Source organism: Bos indicus, chromosome 2 (assembly GCF_029378745.1).
Source record: "Bos indicus isolate NIAB-ARS_2022 breed Sahiwal x Tharparkar chromosome 2, NIAB-ARS_B.indTharparkar_mat_pri_1.0, whole genome shotgun sequence".
NCBI lineage: Eukaryota > Metazoa > Chordata > Mammalia > Artiodactyla > Bovidae > Bos > Bos indicus.
In genome coordinates, this window is record NC_091761.1 from 39282852 (window position 1) to 39303676 (window position 20825).

The 20825-nt window shown below is 36.4% G+C and overlaps 1 non-coding gene across 1 annotated transcript; it reads left to right on the forward strand.

Annotated features, from left to right (window-relative positions):
• Positions 1-2042: 2042 nt before the first annotated feature.
• Positions 2043-2114, forward strand: TRNAC-ACA (transfer RNA cysteine (anticodon ACA)). Its single transcript has one exon. It is a non-coding gene; the product is annotated as a tRNA-Cys (tRNA).
• Positions 2115-20825: the final 18711 nt, after the last annotated feature.

The following is a 20825-nucleotide window of genomic DNA, read 5'->3' on the forward strand; positions in this document are numbered from 1 at the left end:
TTAAATTCTAAACCTAGCCAAGCTGAAAATTAATTCCAGGGATTAATTACATTTTTCAGATATTTAGGTTCTCAAAACTTTTACTTCTATGTTCCTTTTCTAGGGACATATTGAGAATGTGGTCCATTAAAAATAAGGAAAGCATCCAACCAAAAGGAATAAAACCTGGTCCACATAAAAAGGGCTACTCTAGTGACTCAGATGGTAAAGAATCCACCTGCAATTTGGAAGACCTGGGTCCGATCCCTGGGTTGGGAAGTTTCCCTGGAGAAGAAAAGGGCTATCCGTTCCAGTATTCTGGCCTGGAGAATTCCATGGACTGTATAGTCCATGGGGTTGTAAAGAGTTAGACACAACTGAGCAACTTTCACACTCTCCACATACAAAAAGCAGAATCACACTGAGAAGTGACAGTGCTTATATAAGATACTAGGAGGACAGTGGTGCTGCAGATGAGGGAACAACCAAATCAGATGGACTGGGGGGATTCATGGGGGTGCATTGAAGGAAAATTTGTATTGCCGCATGAGCTTGTCTACTGAGAGTGCATTAGTGAGCAGTGCACTGAAAAGCAAATAAACAAACAGACAAAACACCAAGAAATTATTAACTCCAAGGAATATAAATTCTGCACTCATACGTAATTCATAGTCCATTATGCAGCTCAGCTGTGAATATATTTACATAGATTGAGTAATGTAAACACTAAAATTCTGGATTAAACAAAGATAATGATACAAGTATACTGTGTACGTTTATGTGTATATATATTGTCACCCTGTTTATTTAACTTATATGCAGAGTACATCGTGAGAAACGCTGGATTGGAAGAAACACAAGCTGAAATCAAGATTGCCGGGAGAAATCTCAATAACCTCAGATATGCAGATGACACCACCCTTATGGCAGAAAGTGAAGAGGAACTAAAAAGCCTCTTGATGAAAGTGAAAGAGGAGAGTGAAAAAATTGGCTTAAAGCTCAACATTCAGAAAACGAAGATCATGGCATCCGGTCCCACCACTTCATGGGAGATAGATGGGGAAACAGGGGAAACAGTGTCACACTTTATTTTTCTGGGCTCCAAAATCACTACAGATGGTGACTGCAGCCATGAAATTAAAAGACGCTTACTCCTTGGAAGGAAAGTTATGACCAACCTAGATAGCATATTGAAAAGCAGAGACATTACTTTGCCAACAAAAGTCCGTCTAGTCAAGGCTATGGTTTTCCCTGTGGTCATGTATGGATGTGAGAGTTGGACTGTGAAGAAGGCTGAGCGCTGAAGAATTGATGCTTTTGAACTGTGGTATTGGAGAAGACTCTTGAGAGTCCCTTGGACTGCAATGAGATCCAACCAGTCCATCCTAAAGGAGATCAGTCCTGGGTGTTCACTGGAAGGACTGATGCTGAAGCTGAAACTCCAATCCTTTGGCCACCTCATGCGAAGAGTTGACTCATTGGAAAAGACCCTGATGCTGGGAGGAATTGGGGGCAGGAGGAGAAGGGGACGACAGAGGATGAGATGGCTGGATGGCATCACTGACTCGATGGACATGAGTCTGAGTGAACTCTGGGAGTTGGTGATGGACAGGGAGGCCTGGCGTGCTAGGATTCATGGGATCGCAAAGAGTTGGACATGACTGAGCGACTGATCTGATCTGATCTGATACTGTGTATGTGCTACATATGGGGTGAAGGGAGGTGAAAGGAGTGACAGAAAGTAGGCAAAGGGATGAAGAGGTAGAGAATGAAAGAGAACGAAATCTTCCTCTTACATAGCAGGAAGACAATAAATAATAATATTCTTCACCTTAACAACAGCATATCACCCAGTTGAATCCAGTTTGTTGTTTTAGCCTCACTTACAAAACCAGTCATATCCCAGGGGCCCACCAGTAGTCTGGCCCCTCTTCCTTTAAGATCGTAGTCCTAGCCCTTTGAGGTCTCTCTTCCAAACTTCTAGCAATTCCAGACCCTCTCTTTGTTCCCATAAACATAGGGTTTGTAGCTGCTTTTTTTTAGTCACTACCTCTTTTGGGACTTCCCTGGTGGCTCAGATGGTAAAGCGTCTGCCTACAATGCAGGAGACCCAGGTTCAATCCCTGGGTTGGGAAGATCCTCTGGGGAAGGAAATGGCAACCCACTCCAGTACTCTTGCCTGGAAAATCCCATGGACAGAGAAGTGTGGTAGGCTACAGTCCATGGGGTCCCAGAGTCGGACATGACTGAGTGACTTCATTCACGTCTTTGATAATTTTCCTTTTGGCTTTTGCAGCTATCTAGCCAAAAACTCTTTATGCCTGACTAACATGACTTAGAGACTAAATGACAACAACAAACAATTGTTTAATTTTTTCTGGTGAAGCAGTTTGTATAATTTCTGTCTCCATACTGGGACCCTGACTGGTAAGATGTTTAAAACTGAAAATTTTTAAATAGCACTACCCATCTATTGTTGGAGAAGGAAATGGCAACCCACTCCAGTGTTCTTACCTGGAGAATCCCATGGACGGAGAAGCCTGGTGGGCTGAAGTCCATGGGGTCGCACAGAGTCGGACATGACTGAAGTGACTTGGCAGCAACCCATCTATTGAATAGGAATATAGAAATAAATACCAGTCGAAACTACTAAAAAAGATATAGGTGATTGCTTCTGGAGGTTTTTGTTTGTTTTTTTTCTGAGCAGAAGACTCATTAAAAAAAAAAAGAAGAATCTCACATAAAACCTTATGTTTAAATGATAAAAAAGGAATTTCTCTGGTGGAAAGGTTGAATCTGGTTGTTAACCAACATATGACTCTCCTTGAAAACCTATGGAGCAAAGCCAGAAAACATTTGTAATATAGGTCATGAAATAAGAAACATCAGTCTCAAAGTTTCATTCTTTTACTAAATTATTCAGAATCCTAGGTATGTGATTTACTAAACATTCATTTGTCTTTTGTCTGGTGATAACATAATCTATTGGTGTCTCCAAATAAGTATGACAATATTAAAGTAGAATGAAGTATCTGATTCCTATTTAAATGCTATAAAAAATGAGAATTCAGAGAAGGCAATCATTGAGAAAAGAGGTAATACTTAAGGTGGACTTTGAACAAAAGAGGGATGAGAAAGCAATTAGAGCACAGTTACTCAGAAATAGAATCATAAAGCAGTAATCTTAAGCAACTAAATATTGAGGTCATATGAGAAAAATTGTTTGCAAGGTTCATTCAAACATCAGTATCTTGTTGCCCGAGGTTAGTTTAGACATCCAGTAATTGCATCTTGTTTCCCGGTGTTTGTCTTAGCTTTCTGGTGTCCCACTGATCCATTGATTCATCCCCACAGGCTACTGACTTCAGTTTTCAGTGAAGAGCATGCTGGGAGAAGGGCTTTGTTTCCTCAACTCTTGCAATAGACTGATGTTGTCCTGGAAAGTCAGATTTCTAGGTTCTTCGAGTTTCCTGTGGCAGTGGTTAATTATCCAAAGGGAACTTTTATATTTCTAGGAGAATTACCTCCAAGTCTTGGAGTCCCTGCAATGCTCTTGTGAATCAGACTTGAAAACAGGCTTTGTCAAACAGCAGGGTCTGTATGAATGTAGGTCAAAAATAGAAAATCTTTCAAAAGATTAGGAGCAACTATTGAAAGATAAGACAGTATCAAAATTATTCACAATCCTTTTCCTTCCCCTTCAAATTCATTAAGAATATCACTGTTGATAAAATCTACTGGATTTTGACAGTGTGGCTGAGAAAATAACTGTTTCATTCTAGTCTTCCAATCACCACAGGAAAGAATTGTATGGCCTCTATTCCCTAACTTTTTAGAGACATCTAAAATTTGAAGTGGAATACAGAAACCTGTTTTATTTTTTACTGACTTCAGTTTTCAGTGAAGAGCACAGTGGGAGTTTGCTCCCATGAAGGTTTTTTTTTTTTTTTTAACATTAGAAGCAATTTGATAGGCACAGGCTTCTTTTTAAATAAAGTCAGTTCCAATGAAGGTCTGGTATATCACTTAACATAAAATCAAGCCATCCCCTTTACAAGAATACTGTATATGATTCAGCAATAATTTCTGGCTTGTTAAAATGTCTTAATTTTTGCTGTTCTTCTAGAGAGATTGCTTTAAGAGACACAGGGAAGGAATTTTGAATTGCAAGAATCCATTGCTGTTTTCACCTTTGAAGTACAACACACTTTAATTTTTCAGTTTACCTAAGGTAAGCTCCTACCTGTTTCATTGCATTGTTTATTCATAAGAAGTTTCCAGAGGTTTCCAGGAATATGTAAGTTTAGCAGTTATTCCTATGAGGTCAGGAAAAAAGTCATGTCACATTACTTTGTCCTGGCCTCTCCTTCATGTCCTACAGCAACTTTTCTCTTAAAAAGTTGAATTCACAGCAATAGCTAGCAGAATGGTGGTTACTAGGGGCTGGAGGGAGTCGGGTGTGGGTAGATGTTGGTCAAAGGGTACAAACTTCTTGTTAGAAGAGGGAGGAAGGAGTTCTGGGGATTGATGTACCGCATTCTGATTAACTGCTCTGTGCTGTGTACTTAAAAATCACTGAGAGAAAATCTTAAATATTCTGACCACCAAAAAGAAATGGCAATTATGTGATGAGATGGAGGTGTTAGCTAACACTACAATGATAACCATATTGCAAGATAAGTGCATTGAATCACCACATTCCACAGCTTAAATTTACAGTGTTATATGTTAATTATACATCAATAGCGCTGCGGAAAAAGAAGAAATACTGGAGAGGCACTTTGAAATATGTTGAAAAGAGCTTTAAAATGAGCTGGAGAAAGGCAAAACAGATAAATTACTTTTTCATTACTCTCATTTCAAAACCAATGTAATTTTTAAAGTTATAAGACTGAAAAGATCTTAGTAAATGGTATCAGAAACTATAAAAAAGAAGATAGACCATGTCCATTATCCTCATCAAACTTACTTTCTTCTCAGATATTTAAAAAATATATATGCTGATTTTATATTTCAAAAAAGGAATCGCGTTGGAATATGCTTGCTTTGGGTACCTAGCAGTAAAAGTAGACATACTTTCCATTCAAAAGCTATCGATTTATATCATTATTTTAGTGACCATAGAATAGCCCATAGATAGATTCCTACAATTTATTTCATGAATTCCTTATTATTTTCATTTTTATCATTACTAATAAGATTGAAGTAATCATTCCTGTAAATACATTTTGAAATATTTGTCAGATTTCTTTTCACATCTAGCAAAGCAAGTCCTCCATCATTATTTTTCTTGCTTATACTTTTTATGGCAATTTTCAAAGTGTGTTTTAGTAGTTCTATTTTAAAATGATTTTGTTGTCACCCACTACCATGCCCCCATCAGCATCATAAGAGTATTTTGATTGATAACACATTTTAATGCATTTTTTATGCCAAGGATTGATTTTGCTTAATATAATTTGCCATCTTAATTAACTGATTTTCTGTATAGACTATCATATGAATCAAAAATCATATTTTTAGTGTTTATCTCTCTAATATTTTGGTCTTGACTGATTGCATCAGATAACAGTTCTACAATGATAGTAAATAATAGTGATGCTAATCATGTATGTCTTCTTCCCAATTTTTGTTTTTTTTAAAGCATGATGCTGGCTTTTAGGTTGAGATAGACTGAGATTTTCTTCATTCTTCTATTCTTGGTTTAGAGATTTTTTAAAAAATCAATAATGATTGTATTTTCATCCACTATATTTGTGGTATATGGGTAGTTAATGAAAGTATTTTTCCTATTGATCCCTTAATATAATGAAGTATTGATTTTTAATATTGATCCAGCCTATTATCCTGAGAACAAATTTTACATATTCAATGGATATTATACTGATACATTTGTCTTGTAAATATTGAGATTTTTTTCTAATATTTATAAGTAAGAACAGTCTGCATTTGATATTTTCACATGTTAAATTTCCTGAATTAAGTTCAGAATTATAGAATACCTTGAGAAACCTTTCTTTTTTAGTACATATGCAGGAAATTATTTAAAAGATTAGTAATTAACCTATTCTTGATTGTGTGATGAATGTTTTTAAGCTTTTCCAGTCAAATTCCTTGAGTGGGAGGAGGGGTTTTTTTTGACAGTTTGTTTACTCATTTTAAGTTATAATATATTTGGTTAAAGTTCTGTCAGTTATACTAATATATATATTCTCAGAAAATTCTTTTCTTTGAGATTTCCAAATTTATTGTTATGAAATTCTGTTTAGTGTTCATCCATAGATATTAAATCTTCTGAACATCGGTACTTATATCATTTTTCTAATTTGTAAGATTATAAATTTGAAGGTTTTATAATTTTGCTCAGGATTCTTACAAGCAATTTATCACTTTTTAAAAACCAATTCATACATAACCACTGGAAAAGCCATAGCCTTGACTATATGGACCTTTGTTGGCAAAGTAATGTCTCTGCTTTTCAATATGCTATCTAGGTTGGTCATAACTTTCCTTCCAAGGAGTAAGCATCTTTTAATTTCATGGCTGCAATCACCATCTGCAGTGACTTTGGACCCCAGAAAAATAAAGTCTGACACTGTTTCCACAGTTTCCCCATCTATTTGCCATGAAGTCATGGGACTGGATGCCATGATCTTAGTTTTCTGAATGTTGAGCTTTAAGCCAACTTTTTCACTCTCCACTTTCACTTTCATCAAGAGGCCCTTTAGTTCTTATTCACTTTCTGCCATAAGGGTGGTGTCATCTGCATATCTGAGGTTATTGATATTTCTCCCAGCAATCTTGATTCCAGCTTGTGCTTCCTCCAGCCCAGCATTTCTCATGATGTACTCTGCATATAAGTTAAATAAGCAGGGTGACAATATACAGCCTTGATGTACTCCTTTCCCTATGTGGAACCAGTCTGTTGTTCCACGTCCAGTCCTAACTGTTGCTTCCTGACCTGCATACAAATTTCTCAAGAGGCAGGTGAGGTGGTCTGGTATTCCCATTTCTTTCAGAATTTTCCACAGTTTCTTGGTCCGTATAGTCAAGGCTATGGCTTTTCCAGTGGTCATGTATGGATGTGAGAGTTGGGTATAAAGAAAGCTGAGTGCTGAAGAATTGATGCTTTTGAACTGTGGTGTTGGAGAAGACTCTTGCGAGTCTCTTGGATTGCAAGGAGATCCAACCAGTCCATCCTAAAAGAAATCAGTCCTGAATATTCATTGGAAGGACTGATGTTGAAGCTGAAATTCCAATACTTTGGTCACCTGATGCGAAGAGCTGACTCATTTGAAAAGTCCCTGATGCTTGGAAAGATTGAGGGCAGGAGGAGAAGGGGACAACAGAGGATGAAATGGTTGGATGGCATCACCGACTCAATGGACATGGGTTTGGGTGGACTTTGGGAGTTGGTGATGGACAGGGAGGCCTGGCGTGCTGTGATTCATGGGGTCACAAAGAGTCGGACACAACTGAGGGGACTGTACTGAAACTGAGACTGAGAGGCAGGGTTGGTGGAAGGAGGGAGAATTGGATAAAAGCATTCAAAAAGTATGAACTTCCAGTTATAAGATAAATAAGTAGTAGAGATGTGATTAAAATGTGATAAATATAATTAACACTGCTGTATGCTATATATGAAAGTTGTTGGAGTAAATTCTAAGAGTTCTCATCACAAAAAAAAGAACTTTATTTTCTATTTTTTAAATTTTGTATCTGTAAGAGATGATGTTCATTAAGCTTCTTGTGATAACCATTTCATGTTGTATATGTCAAATCATTATGCTGTTCACCTTAAACATACAGTGTGTGCTGCTGTATGTCAATTATATCTCAAAACTAGAAAAAATAATTTTAAAACATAAACAATAAGAAAGTGAAATGTCAAAAAAAAAATAAAAACCAATTCAAAAATTCACTCTCAAATTTATAAATAAGGGTTTTTTCATAATATTAACTTTAAATTTATCTATATTCATTTTTCTACTGTTGTGTCTAAGCTGATTACAGTCTTTATATGGCCTTTACACTGAACACTCTAAATGTAAATATATACGTGTGTGCTTGCTAAGTCTCTCAGTCATGTCCAGCTCTTTGTGAACCCATGTACTATAGCCCGCCAAGCTCCTCTGTCCATGGAATTTTCCAGACAAGAATATTGGAATGGGTTGCCATTTCCTACACTAAGGGATCTTTCTGACATAGGGATGGAACCCATGTCTCTTGCATTTCCTGCACTGGCAGGCAGATTCTTTACCACTGTGCCATTTGGGAAGTTCAGTTCAGTCGCTCAGTTGTGTCTGACTCTTTGCGACTCCATGAACTGCAGCACATCAGGTCTCCCTGTCCATCACCAACTCCCGGAGTTCACCCAAACCCATGTCCATTGAGTCAGTGATGCAATCCAACCATCTCATGCCCCTCTCCTCCTGCCCTCAATCTTTCCCAGCATCAGGGTTATTTCAAATGGGTCAGCTCTTAACATCAGGTGGCCAAAGTATTGGAGTTTCAGCTTTAACATCAGTCCTTCCAATGAACACCCAGGACTGATCTCCTTTAGGATGGACTGGTTGGATCTCCTTGCAGTCCAAGGGACTCTCAAGAGTCTTCTCCAACACCACAGTTCAAAAGTATCAATTCTTCAGCGCTCAGCTTTCTTTATGGTCCAACTCTCACATCCATGCATAACCATGGAAATACCATAGCTTTGACTAGATGGACCTTTGTCGACAAATTAATGTCTGCTTTTTAATATGCTGTCTAGGTTGGTCATGACTTTCCTTCCAAAGAGTAAGCATCTTTTAATTTCCTGGCTGCAATCACCATCTGCAGTGATTTTGGAACCCCCAAAAAATAAAGTCAGCCACTGTTTCCACTGTTTCCCTATCTATTTGCCATGAAGTGATGGGACCGGATGCCATGATCTTAGCTTTCTGAATGTTGAGCTTTAAGCCAACTTTTTCACTCATCTCTCTCACTGTCATCAAGAGGCCCTTTAGTTCTTCACTTTCTACCCTAAGGGTGGTGTCATCTGCATATCTGAGGTTATTGATACTTCTCCCAGCAATCTTGATTCCGACTTGTGCTTCCTCCAGCCCAGTGTTTCTTTTCTTTCTTTTTTTTTTTTACTTTTCAAGACTGGCCTGTGTTTTAATCATTGGAAGCTTTCAAACATACAAAACATCACTGGATTCCTGACATACAAATCATCTGTTTCAAATTAATCATTGTTATTCATGTAAAAGCAACGATAGTCTGGATTTGAGAATAAGCTTGGAAAGTGAGTGAGCTAGCTGATGTTACAAACAGTCTTTCTTTCCGGAATTCCACCTCCTCCACAGTGCCTTCTCCAGCTTTACCTCTAACTTCTTTTTTAATTTTTTTTTAAATTTTATTTTATTTTTAAACTTTACATAATTGTATTAGTTTTGCCAAATATCAAAATGAATCCGCCACAGGTATACATGTGTTCCCCATCCTGAACCCTCCTCCCTCCTCCCTCCCCATACCATCCCTCTGGGTCATCCCAGTGCACTAGCCCCAAGCATCCAGTATCTTGCATCGAACCTGGACTGGCATCTCGTTTCATACATGATATTTTACATGCTTCAATGCCATTCTCCCAAATCTTCCCACCCTCTCCCTCTCCCATAGAGTCCATAGCCCAGTGTTTCTCATGATGTACTCTGCATATAAGTTAAATAGCAGGGTGACAATATACAGCCTTGAAAGTGAAAGAAAGTGAAAGTATTCTCTCAGTTGTGTTCAACTCTTTGCGACCCTGTGGACTGTAGCCCACCACGCTCCTCCGTCCATGGGATTCTCCAGGCAAGAATACTGGAGTGGGTTGCATTTCCTTCTCCAGGGAATGTTCCCAACCTAGGAATCGAACCCAGGTCTCCCACATTGCAGGCCTTAACGTACTCCTTTTCCTATTTGGAACCAGTCTGTTGTTCCATGTCCAGTTCTAACTGTTGCTTCCTGACCCACATACAAGTTTTTCAAGAGGCAGGTCTGGTGGTCTGGTATTCCCATCTCTTTCAGAATTTTCCAGTTTATTGTGATCCACACAGTCAAAGGCTTTGACATAGTCAATAAAGCAGAAATAGATGTTTTTCTGGAACTCTCTTGCTTTTTCGATGATCCAGCAAATGTTGGCAATTTGATCGCTGGTTCCTCTGCATTTTCTAAAACCAGCTTGAACATCTGGAAGTTCACCGTACACGTATTGCTGAAGCCTGGCTTGGAGAATTTTAAGCATTATTTTACTAGTGTGTGAGATAAGTGTAATTGTGTGGTAGTTTGAGCATTCTTTGGCATTGCCTTTCTTTGGGATTGGAATGAAAACTGACCTTTTCCAGTCCTGTGGCCACTGCTGAGTTTTCCAAATTTGCTGGCATATTGAGTGCAGCACTTTCACAGCATCATCTTTCAGGATTTGAAATAGCTCAACTGGAATTCCATCACCTCCACTAGCTTTGTTTGTAGTGATGCTTTCTAAGGCCCACTTGACTTCACATTCCAGGATGTCTGGCTCTAGGTGAGTGATCACACCATCGTGATTATCTGGGTCATTAAGATCTTTTTTGTACAGTTCTTCTGTGTATTCTTGCCACCTCTTCTTAATATCTTGTGCTTCTGTTAGGTCCATACCATTTCTGTCCTTTATAAAGCCCATCTTTGCATGAAATGTTCCCTTGGTATTTCTAATTTTCTTGAGGAGATCTCTAGTCTTTCCCTTTCTATTGTTTTCCTCTATTTCTTTGCATTGATTGCTAAGGAAGGCTTTCTTATCTCTCCTTGCTATTCTTTGGAACTCTGCATTCAAATGGGTGTATCTTTTCTTTTCTCCTTTGCTTTTTGCTTCCCTTTTTTTCACAGCTATTTGTAAGGCCTCCCCAGACATCCATTTTGCTTTTGTGCATTTCTTTTTCTTGGAGATGGTCTTGATTACTGTCTCCTGTACAATGTCACGAACCTCCATTCATAGTTCATCAGGCACTCTGTCTATCAGATCTAGTCCCTTAAATCTATTTCTCATTTTCACTGTACAGTCATAAGGAATTTGATTCAGGTCATACTTGAATGGTCTAGTGGCTTCCTCCACTTTCTTCAATTTAAGTCTGAATTTGGCAATAAGGAGTTCATGATCTGAGTTACAGTCGGCTCCCAGTCTTGTTCTTGCTGACTGTATAGAGCTTCTCCATATTGGCTGCAAAGAATATAATCAATCTGATTTTGGTGTTGACCATCAAACCCCTTATCAATATGTATAATATTATACAAGCTGGCATATATTACTATATGTTACATAATAATATAATATGTATTGTGATATATATGTTATATAATAATATGTATTACTTGGATATGCTTATATAACAATAATTACTTACAATAATTTATTTGTAGCTGTATTATTTTTAATGTTATACACTTTCCTGTGACTTGGGATCTGAATACTTCCTATAAATTGTGAATAGTTCTTATTGTCCTCAGTTTCTAAATGATCTGTTATGATGGCTTTGATATTCTTTGAATCTTTTTATTCAAATGTGATTTTAACAGTATTTTTTTATTCCCAAGAGGTCATGTTACCTTTTTTTTTTTTTTACTTATTATCAAGCTTTAATTTTACTTCATAGATTTAATGGAATTTGGTGTGTCAGACTTATGATTATTTTTTAATATAATTAGATTTATTTTTAAGATCTAGTAGGTAGTCAATTTAAAAAATTAACTTCTATAGGTGTTTGGAAAGAATGTGTATGCTTCATTTTTCAGACATAATAGTTTGGCATAGCAAATCAATAAATCATATTATTATATTATTCAAGCATTTTATATATGTTTGATATGTCAAGAATCCAGTATATTTAAATTTTCTACCACTACTAAATTTCTATAATTTTTCTACAGGTGTATCTATTTTCCCCTTTATATGTGTTAATGAATGTTTAATCAACTTAATCAAATTGAGTAAGGAACATTTGAGTCAAAATCTATTTAACTCAGAATTCTTTATATATCTTCCTATGGCAGTTAGTGGTCCAGTGACTAATCTAAGAGGTTAAATTTTTTGTGTGTGTGTGTGCAAGTAACGTCATTCATAGTGGGTTTTTTCTTATGTTAAATATAAAAATGTCTTTAATATTTAATAATTTTATCAAGACTTGGCTAACTGTTGCTATTAATATGTTCTGCATATTGGTGCATTTTATGCATATATGGTGTGCATTTTAGGGAAAATTTTTTTTCCAAACTTTAAATTTTTTATTTTGTATTGGGATACAATATTGTGGTAGTTTTAGGCGAACAGTGAAAGGGCTCAGCCATACATATACATATATACATGTATCCATTCTTCCCCAAACTCCTCTCCCATCCAGGCTGGCACATAACATTGAGCAGAATTTGATGTAGTATGTACTAGGTCCTTGTTGGTTAGCCATTTTAAATATAGCAGTGTGTACATGACCTTCCCAAAGTCCCTGTCCCTTCCCCTTGGCAACTGTAAGTTCATTTTCTAAGTCTGTAAGTCTCATTCTGTTTTGTAAGTTCGTTTGCATCATGTCTTTTTAGATTTCCACATATAAAGGATGCCATATGATATTTTTCCTTCTCTGTCTGACTTTTTTTCACTCTGTATGAATGACACTCTTTAGGTTCATCCATGTTGCTGCAAATGGCATTATTTCATTCTTTTTAATGGCTGAGTAATATTGCATTGTATATGGATGGACATTTAGGTTGCTTCCATGTCTTGGCTATTGTAAGCAGTGTTGCAATGAACACTGGAGTGCATGTATCCTTTCAGATCATGTTTTTCTCCAGATATATGCCCCAAAGTGAGATTGCAGGGTCATATGGTAACTCTATTTTTAGTTTTTTAAATAACCTCCATACTATTCTCCTAAGTTGGCTGTACCACTTTACATTCCCACCAACAGTGCAGGAGGGTTCCCTTCTCACCAGACCCTCTCCAGCACTGGTTATTTGTGGATTTTCTAAAGAGAGCTATTCTGACTGGTGTGAGGTGATATCTCACTATATTTTTGGTTTGCATTTCTCTAATAGCTAGAGATGTTGAACATATTTTCATGTGCCTATTGGCCATGTGTATGTCCTCTCTGGAGAAATATCTATTCAGGTCTTTCACCACTTTTTCAGTGGGTTGTTTGTTTTGATGTTATTAAATGTCATAAGCTGTTTGTAAATTTTGGAGACTAATCCCTTATCAGTCACATTATTTGCAAATATTTTCTCCCAACTTGTGGGTTGTCTTTTCATTTTGTTTATTGTTTCCTTTACTGTACAAAACCTTTTGAGTTTAAGCAGGTTTGTTTATTTTTGTTTTTGTTTCCATTATTCCAGGAGATGGATCAAAAAAGATGTTGCTATGATTTATGCCAGAGAGTGTTCTGCCTATGTTTTCCTCTAGAAGTTTTGTAGTGTCTGGTCTCATATTTAGGTTTTTAATATATTTTGAGCTTATTTTTGTGTATGTAGTTAAGAATGACTTAATTTCATTTTTCACATGTGGCTGTCCAGTTTTCCCAACACCATTTGTTGAAGAGACTGTCTTTCCGGCATTGTGTAGTCTTGTCTCTTTTGTCATAGATTAGTTGACCGTAGATGCAAGGGCTTATTTCTGAGTTTTCTACCCTTTCCATTGACCTATATTTCTATTTTTGTGCCAGTACTGTATTGTTTTGATGACTGTAGCTTTGTAGTATAGTCTGAATCAAGGAAATTTTCTTTTTATTTGCACTGATCTACGCAAAAAACAAACAAAAAAACTATGTGTTTATTCCTCACTGATGGGCTTCCAAAATCTTCAACTGATTTCTTTTACTGACACTGCTCATTACTGCTTGTATTTTCAAAATATATGGCTACCTGTTTTGTTTGATGATATTCCTTACTCACTTATTAATTCTATATTTCTGTTTGACATTTCTCATCTAGTTTCCTCTTCATTTACATTGTTATCTCACCATGCATTTCTTGTTAAAAGAAATTAATTTCTATTGTCTTTATTGAGATTTAAAAGTAATCATGGTATGAACCTTACTGTTTCCTAAAGAAAAAATTTTTTAATGTTTTGGTTTTCTAATTTATGGATTCAATGGATATTTTTGTTGTTGTTACTTATCCATACTTATTTATCCACAAATAGTAAAAATTTGACCCAGAAGCAGAGAGAATGGCTTTCTTCTGGATCTCTCCCCTCATTCCTTAAATATTGTTGGAAACCTTTCACTGCTCACATTTAAATGCTTGTTGCTAGCTCAAGGTTGCAGCTAAGTGTGGAAACACAAAGAGGGCGGTAGGGCCAAAGGCTGGAGAATTCTGTCTTTTTGGCATCTTTGTGCACACATGTGCATGTATGTGTGCAGACACTGTGACAGGTTCCTGGCTGACCCCACCATCTATTTGAGACATGAAAGCTAGCCTTGCTTCCTTGAACTAGATCTCCATATCTACTCAACAGAACCTCATCTGTTTCCTCTCTTTCCTGACCAGAATCTTGAGATTCACTGTCACTATGTATCTTATGTAATATTTTGTTTGATTAGCTTGGTTTTTGGTTTGTTTTAAATAGGAGAAAACTACTCTTGACTATAGAAAGGTAAAACATTGAATAAGTTTTAATGATTTAGATTTTGAGATCAGTTAGATGAGATAAAGACAGGGTACCAATACACTGAATTTTTCCAAACCCAGGGATCAGTGGTATCTTTGATAAGATAGGAGACTATAAAGAGAATTATATGTGAAAATGCTTAAGCTTTAAATTCATTCAAGTGTAAGAATATCCCATTAGAGATATTCTAGAGTGATCTGCAAATGCTTGAATCTGTAAATATGAGATAGGCCTCTAAAATCCATTTTAAAAACCTTTCATAGGTTCTGATGTGTAGCTATGCTTGTAAACTCCTGCTTAGGTCACCTTGAAATGTACGTGGGAGAGAAAGCAAGAAATTTGACCATATGTATGGAAGTCCTTTAAATAAAATAGATGTGGTTATGAAATAATCTTGCATTAAAATGTAAAAATGTAACCAAATGAGTATTATCACTTCTGTTGTTTCACTGCTTTCAAGTCTATAATTTATTATTTAGATTTCCTCAAGGATTGAAATTTTTCATTTGAGAATGAATTTGATATTCTTTGAAATAGACAAGTCTTACAGAATTAATTTTTAGCAGCATGACTGAGTAGGTCTTTGGGAATCTTTTTACAGGTCTTGGACAGTTGAAGAATGAAAGTGAAAACTTACTCTTCCTGAAGTTCTTAGGACTGGAGTTCAAATACCAACGTGAAGCTAATTACCCTTAAGTTGATCAAGATGCTTATGATCAGAAGCACATTTCAAAAGAAAAGAGTCTCTTTTTCTTGACACTTATGTTCACAGTCCTGACACAAACAAGAGATAGGTCTTTTTAGTACATGCAAAAAGCCCAAGTATTAAGTCAAATCGTATGTAATAAGTGAGATTGGTATTTAACTACATGACAACTCTAGGTGAATAAAAAAGAGCAGGCCAAAAGACTGCTTTTCCAATAATGGACTTCAGATAATTCAGTTCCATGCCAGCATTGTTCCCATGTTTCAGTAGCTTGTATATTAAATTCAAAGATATGTAACATTAAAGCTGGACTAATTTCAAGCATAATAGGCATCAAAAGAAATGTAAGTTCTGTGTTTATTTCGATTATGTGAACAGAGGGAAATTCTTAAGTAATATAAAATTAAAGTCATAAAATGTGTCTTTTTATACCATTTCATTTTTTAAAATCTTAATTTTCAGTTTTCTTTTCCCATCACATAGTTGAATTAATTTTGCTCAAAGACTGGACAGATAACAGGACAATATGCTCTCAGGAAGAGTTTCTTTCTTGATTAAGCAATAGCAGTAGTTCTTGTTAACATTTTAGAGATGGGGAAATTATCCAACAGGCTCTGAAGACTACTTTGCTCTAGCTGAAGAATATAAGTTGATTTATTTCTTCAAATTTTAAGTCTTGAAAATAATTTTTAAATAATTTATTCTTTACTACATCTGTGTTGGAAAGTTGAATGTCATAAATAACACAGATGGACAAAAATAGAATAAAACAAAGTTAACAAAGATTCATTGAGAACCTCAGAGCAAAGTTGTTTTCTGTGCCCCTAATATTGGTCAGATCTAATGATAAAGTACAAAACATGTTATTGCTATGACACATCTTGTCTCATTATCCAGTAAGTTTATTCTAACAAAGAGAAGCAAGGTTAAATTTCCTTGCTGTGAAACCCATGAGAATATGTAGGTGAATCTACTTTAGGAAAATCTATACCTACACCTTAACTCTGTGCTTTTTCTCCCATAACATTGAAATTACCTGTGGAATTCAGTCCCAATTTTGGGGGGATAGCTGCTGGTATCACCTAGTGAAGCTCTGTGACTATAGAAGTACACATGATATAAAATCATCATATTTAGGAAATCATAGTCAAGCTTAGCTCTCTTATTTGGGGACCAGAGGGTTTGTGTACTCTGTAACGTTATCCATTGGTTTAAGAACAGGTTGGGATCTGAGGCCAGGTTCCTTGCTAAATACTTTCTCTCACACTCTGCTTCCTCACTGGGCTCAGTTTTGCCTAAGTTGCCTCAAAACTAATTTTCAAAAGTCACCATATCAATAAAAATATCAGTAGTTTATTTCATTTTACAGAGAAAGAACAGGGTTGAGAAAGAGGAGATATTGATAGATAGAACATTAACTTTAAAATGGGTGGTGCAAGTACAAATGTGGGGATTAGCTGGGATCTCCAGCCAATCATCAAGGAGTCAGTGGCCACATGTAAGCAGGAATGGAAAAGGAAGCTGATTTTAGGATCTGAGAGACCATCCTTGATCAGTAGGCTGAAAAGGGGTTTAGGATGGAACATGGCTCATGAACAAAAGATTATCTGTGAGGAAACCAGATTTTTTAAAAATTTCTATTTTATATTGGAGTATAGCTGATTAATTACACTGTGTTAGTTTCAAGTGCACAGCCAAATGATTCAGTTATACATATATATGTATCTATATATTCTTTTTTCACATTCTTTTCCCATTTATGTTATTTTAGAATATTGAGCAGAGTTCCATGTGCTATACAGCAGGCCCTTGTTGGTTGTCTGTTTTATATATAGCAGTGTGTACATGTCAATCCCAAACTCCCAGCCTATCTTTCCTCCATTCCCTTCCCCTCAGGTAACCCAAAATCAGTTTTGAAGAGTCAGTTGCACCTACATTTTCCACTTACTCAGCATTATCCCATATTTATTTTATTCCTGGTCATAAATTAGAGGGTCTTCCTACCCTGCCAGCCCAGTCTCCACATATGTACGGATAGAGAGGGAGAAAGAGAGAAATGCACACACATGTACAAATTTGCTTCCTATTCCTCTTCTAAATACTCACTGGACGCGTACTATAGAATCAAACTATTCAATCAATGCAGAGCTTACAAGAGTCGGAAATTAAATATAGCTTCTATTCTTAAATAAGGCTTCCCAGGTGGCACTAGTGGTAAAGAACCCACTTGCCAATGCAGGAAACATAAGAAACATGGGTTCAATCTGTGGGATTGAACATCCCCTGGAGAAGGAAATGGCAACCCACTCCAGTATTCTTGCCTGGAGAATCCCATGGACAGAGGAGCCTAGCAGGCTACAGTCCATAGGATCACAAAGAGTTGGACATGACTGAAGTGACTTAGCACACACACACATGGACACTGACTCAGCAAAGACTGTCTTTTTCTTGATTCAGTCCTGCTGTTCTTCTGGCCTTGAGCCTCACCTGCTACGGAATTTCAGCACTGATGCTTATTTATCAGATTATTAGCTTCTTGGCATATTGTTGGGATTGCTTAAAATACAGGCATTTCTATATAAATGGAAATACTTTAACACTTTATCCATTTTAATAATCAAACTAAAGAAACTGCAGCCATCAAACTCTGGTGCAATCTCTTTTATTGAATGTGATAACATTACTGGGTAGCACACAGTGTTCTTGTGGGGATTAATGCATGAAAATGCCATTTTGCATAACAATAATGTCAAAAGCATAACTTTGAAAAGGTCCATCTTAGTTATAAAACTCAAGCGGAGGATTGATACATTATCTTTAGAGAATTCCAAAATGCTTTGTGATTCTGCATTGTAGAATATCTCTGACAAGATATAAGAAGAAAGTATTCCATTTAAGTACACAGGTGCAGGTCTGATCCCGGAGCTCTGTTTCTGCAGTCGTGTTTGTTTTAGGTAAAGGTCACTAAAAAAAGTGCTCCTTTTGAAACTTCAGATATTACAAGAAAATATGGCAATATTGGGGTGAATGACCTTTGTGTTGATCACTCTGTCAAGAATCTATAAGTATTGACAGAGGAGAAGAGACTGCCTATTTTTAAAGATTTTTAGAACACAATTCAGTATTTGGCATTATTGTCAACTGCATTTTGTTTGACAAATGCAGGCTCCATGACATCAATATTTAAAATCCTTAATATAACACTCTCTATTTCATAAGGAAATATACTATCTTCTCTTTCCAATATTGAGAAAAGTGAGGGGTTCCACATCTTATATGTTTTTTTCCTGACTTTCTTATTCCTCATGGTCCTTTATTTTGTGCTGCTGTTTATTAAGAAATACCATGTGAAAGTTAATAATAACATAATTTAGAGCAATAATTACATTTTTATTCAATAGCTGTGGGAAAACACTAGGTTGAATAATGAGATAAAAATGAGTGTCTCAGGCCTAACAGGACATTAATCAACATATTAACTGTGTGGGCAAACTGATTTGAGACTGTTATGGCTTAATTTGTCTCAAAATCATTATTTTTAATGTATTGCATAATGTACTTTAAAATATGTGTTCAACTGATCATAAAGAAGCATTAGATTTCAACAGAAGAGATGCTACTCCTTATCATGTCATGAGTTATCCTCTTTTTATAGTACCCAGTATAAAATCGATATTCCTAAAACTCTGACATTTCACAGCTATGTTCAGATAAGGCTAAATTAGTTTTGCAACCTCTCCACCTAAATTCAGTTGTAATATCAGAGTCTGTATATTTTCCTAATCCTAATTGCCAAAATATATGTATTATTCACTGTTGTTTGCAAGGGTTTTCACCAAAACTGTTTAAATGTCATCGTTGTTTCAGTAAATAATAGCAATCTTCCAAACCCAGGAATTTTTGACCAGTTTGAAGTGACAAGAATTCAATGCTTAGCCCTAGATTTTCATTTAACACAAATTTGATCCTTCAGAGACCTCAACCACACCTAAGGATCCAGTCATCACTGACAAAGTCTTCCTCATCCTTCAGGAGGAGGAAATGACAACCCACCCCAGTATTCTTGCCTAGGATATCCCATGGACAGAGGAGTTTTGCAGGCTACAGTTCAAAGGGTTGCAAAGAGTTAGATATGACTGAGCATAGGCCTGCGCGCACGCACAGGCGTGCAGACACACACACACACACACACACACACACACACACACACACGTGTATTTATATAATTGAATCACTTTGCAGTACAGCAGAAATTAACACACTATTGCAAACAAAATATACTGCATTAAAATAAAAAGGCAAATGAGAGTGTGATTAACTGTGTTCAATGCTGTTCATAGATAAAGATGAAGATAGAGAATTAACCATTAATAATGATTTGGGATGTAAACCAGACTTGATTAGAGTGGGTTTAAGCACAAATAGGAAGAGAAGAATCAGAGACAGTGAGTGTCCACACTGATTTGAGAAGTTTATTAAAGGAAACAAAGAAATGGGATAATAGATGACATAAATGGGGTCAGAAAAATTGTTTGAAAAATTGTTTTTAAAGTGAGGGAAATAAAACCATATTTCTAATAGATACTATCCAGAAGAGGGTAGAAAATAAATGAAAAAGAAGTGAAAGGGAAGAACCCTTATGGCAGTATCCTTAAGTAGTAGAGAAGATACAGTGCAGAATTGAGGAACTGGATCTAGGTAGGAGCATGGACAGCTCATCCACAGTAAGGGTGGAGGGTCGTCTATAAGGGTACAGATGCCATGGATGGGTAATTGTGGTGGTGAGTGTTGGCAGAAATTGTCTTGTTTCCTTGGTCAAATAAAAGCGGGGTCATCAGCTGAGGATGAGGACAGGTGAAAAGGCAGTATGTCCAGACTTGAAGAGAGAAAAGAGTTTGAAATAATCATCTGGAAAAGGCAGCAGATCAATATGAGTTCATGGAAATACTAAGGGGCACAGAATGGATTTAATGACAGAATTTTGCCAAGTGACTATGCTTAAGTGAGACCTGATGCAGTGTTTGGCAGGGAGGGAAAGGGGAGAGGGTCTTTGTTCTAGCTACTAATGTCAAATAAGCTAATATACACTTGTTAAAATTTTGCCCCATTTCTTTGTACAAATTAAGCAATGATGCAAAAAATAAAGTCCATATAACAAAGGGATTTGTGGTTCCCTTTGCTTTCCATATTGCCTGTGTGTTATATCTTAACCTATATTCTAAATTTCTGAGTCTTAAAATTCTTTGTAGTTTCATAGAAACTAACATAGATTTTTATTTCTCTATACATAATTTCTGAATAATGAGTGTATAAGATTCATTTTGTTCAAGATTTAAAGTTACACTATTTTATTCTATTAGCTAATTTTTTTTTTACCCAGAAGGAAGTGGTAGCAGAAAGGCATAAGACTTTGGTTTCATAGTGAAATATATGCATGCACTGAAAGGCTTCTGACAAACATGTTTCATACACTATGAAATAAAACAATCC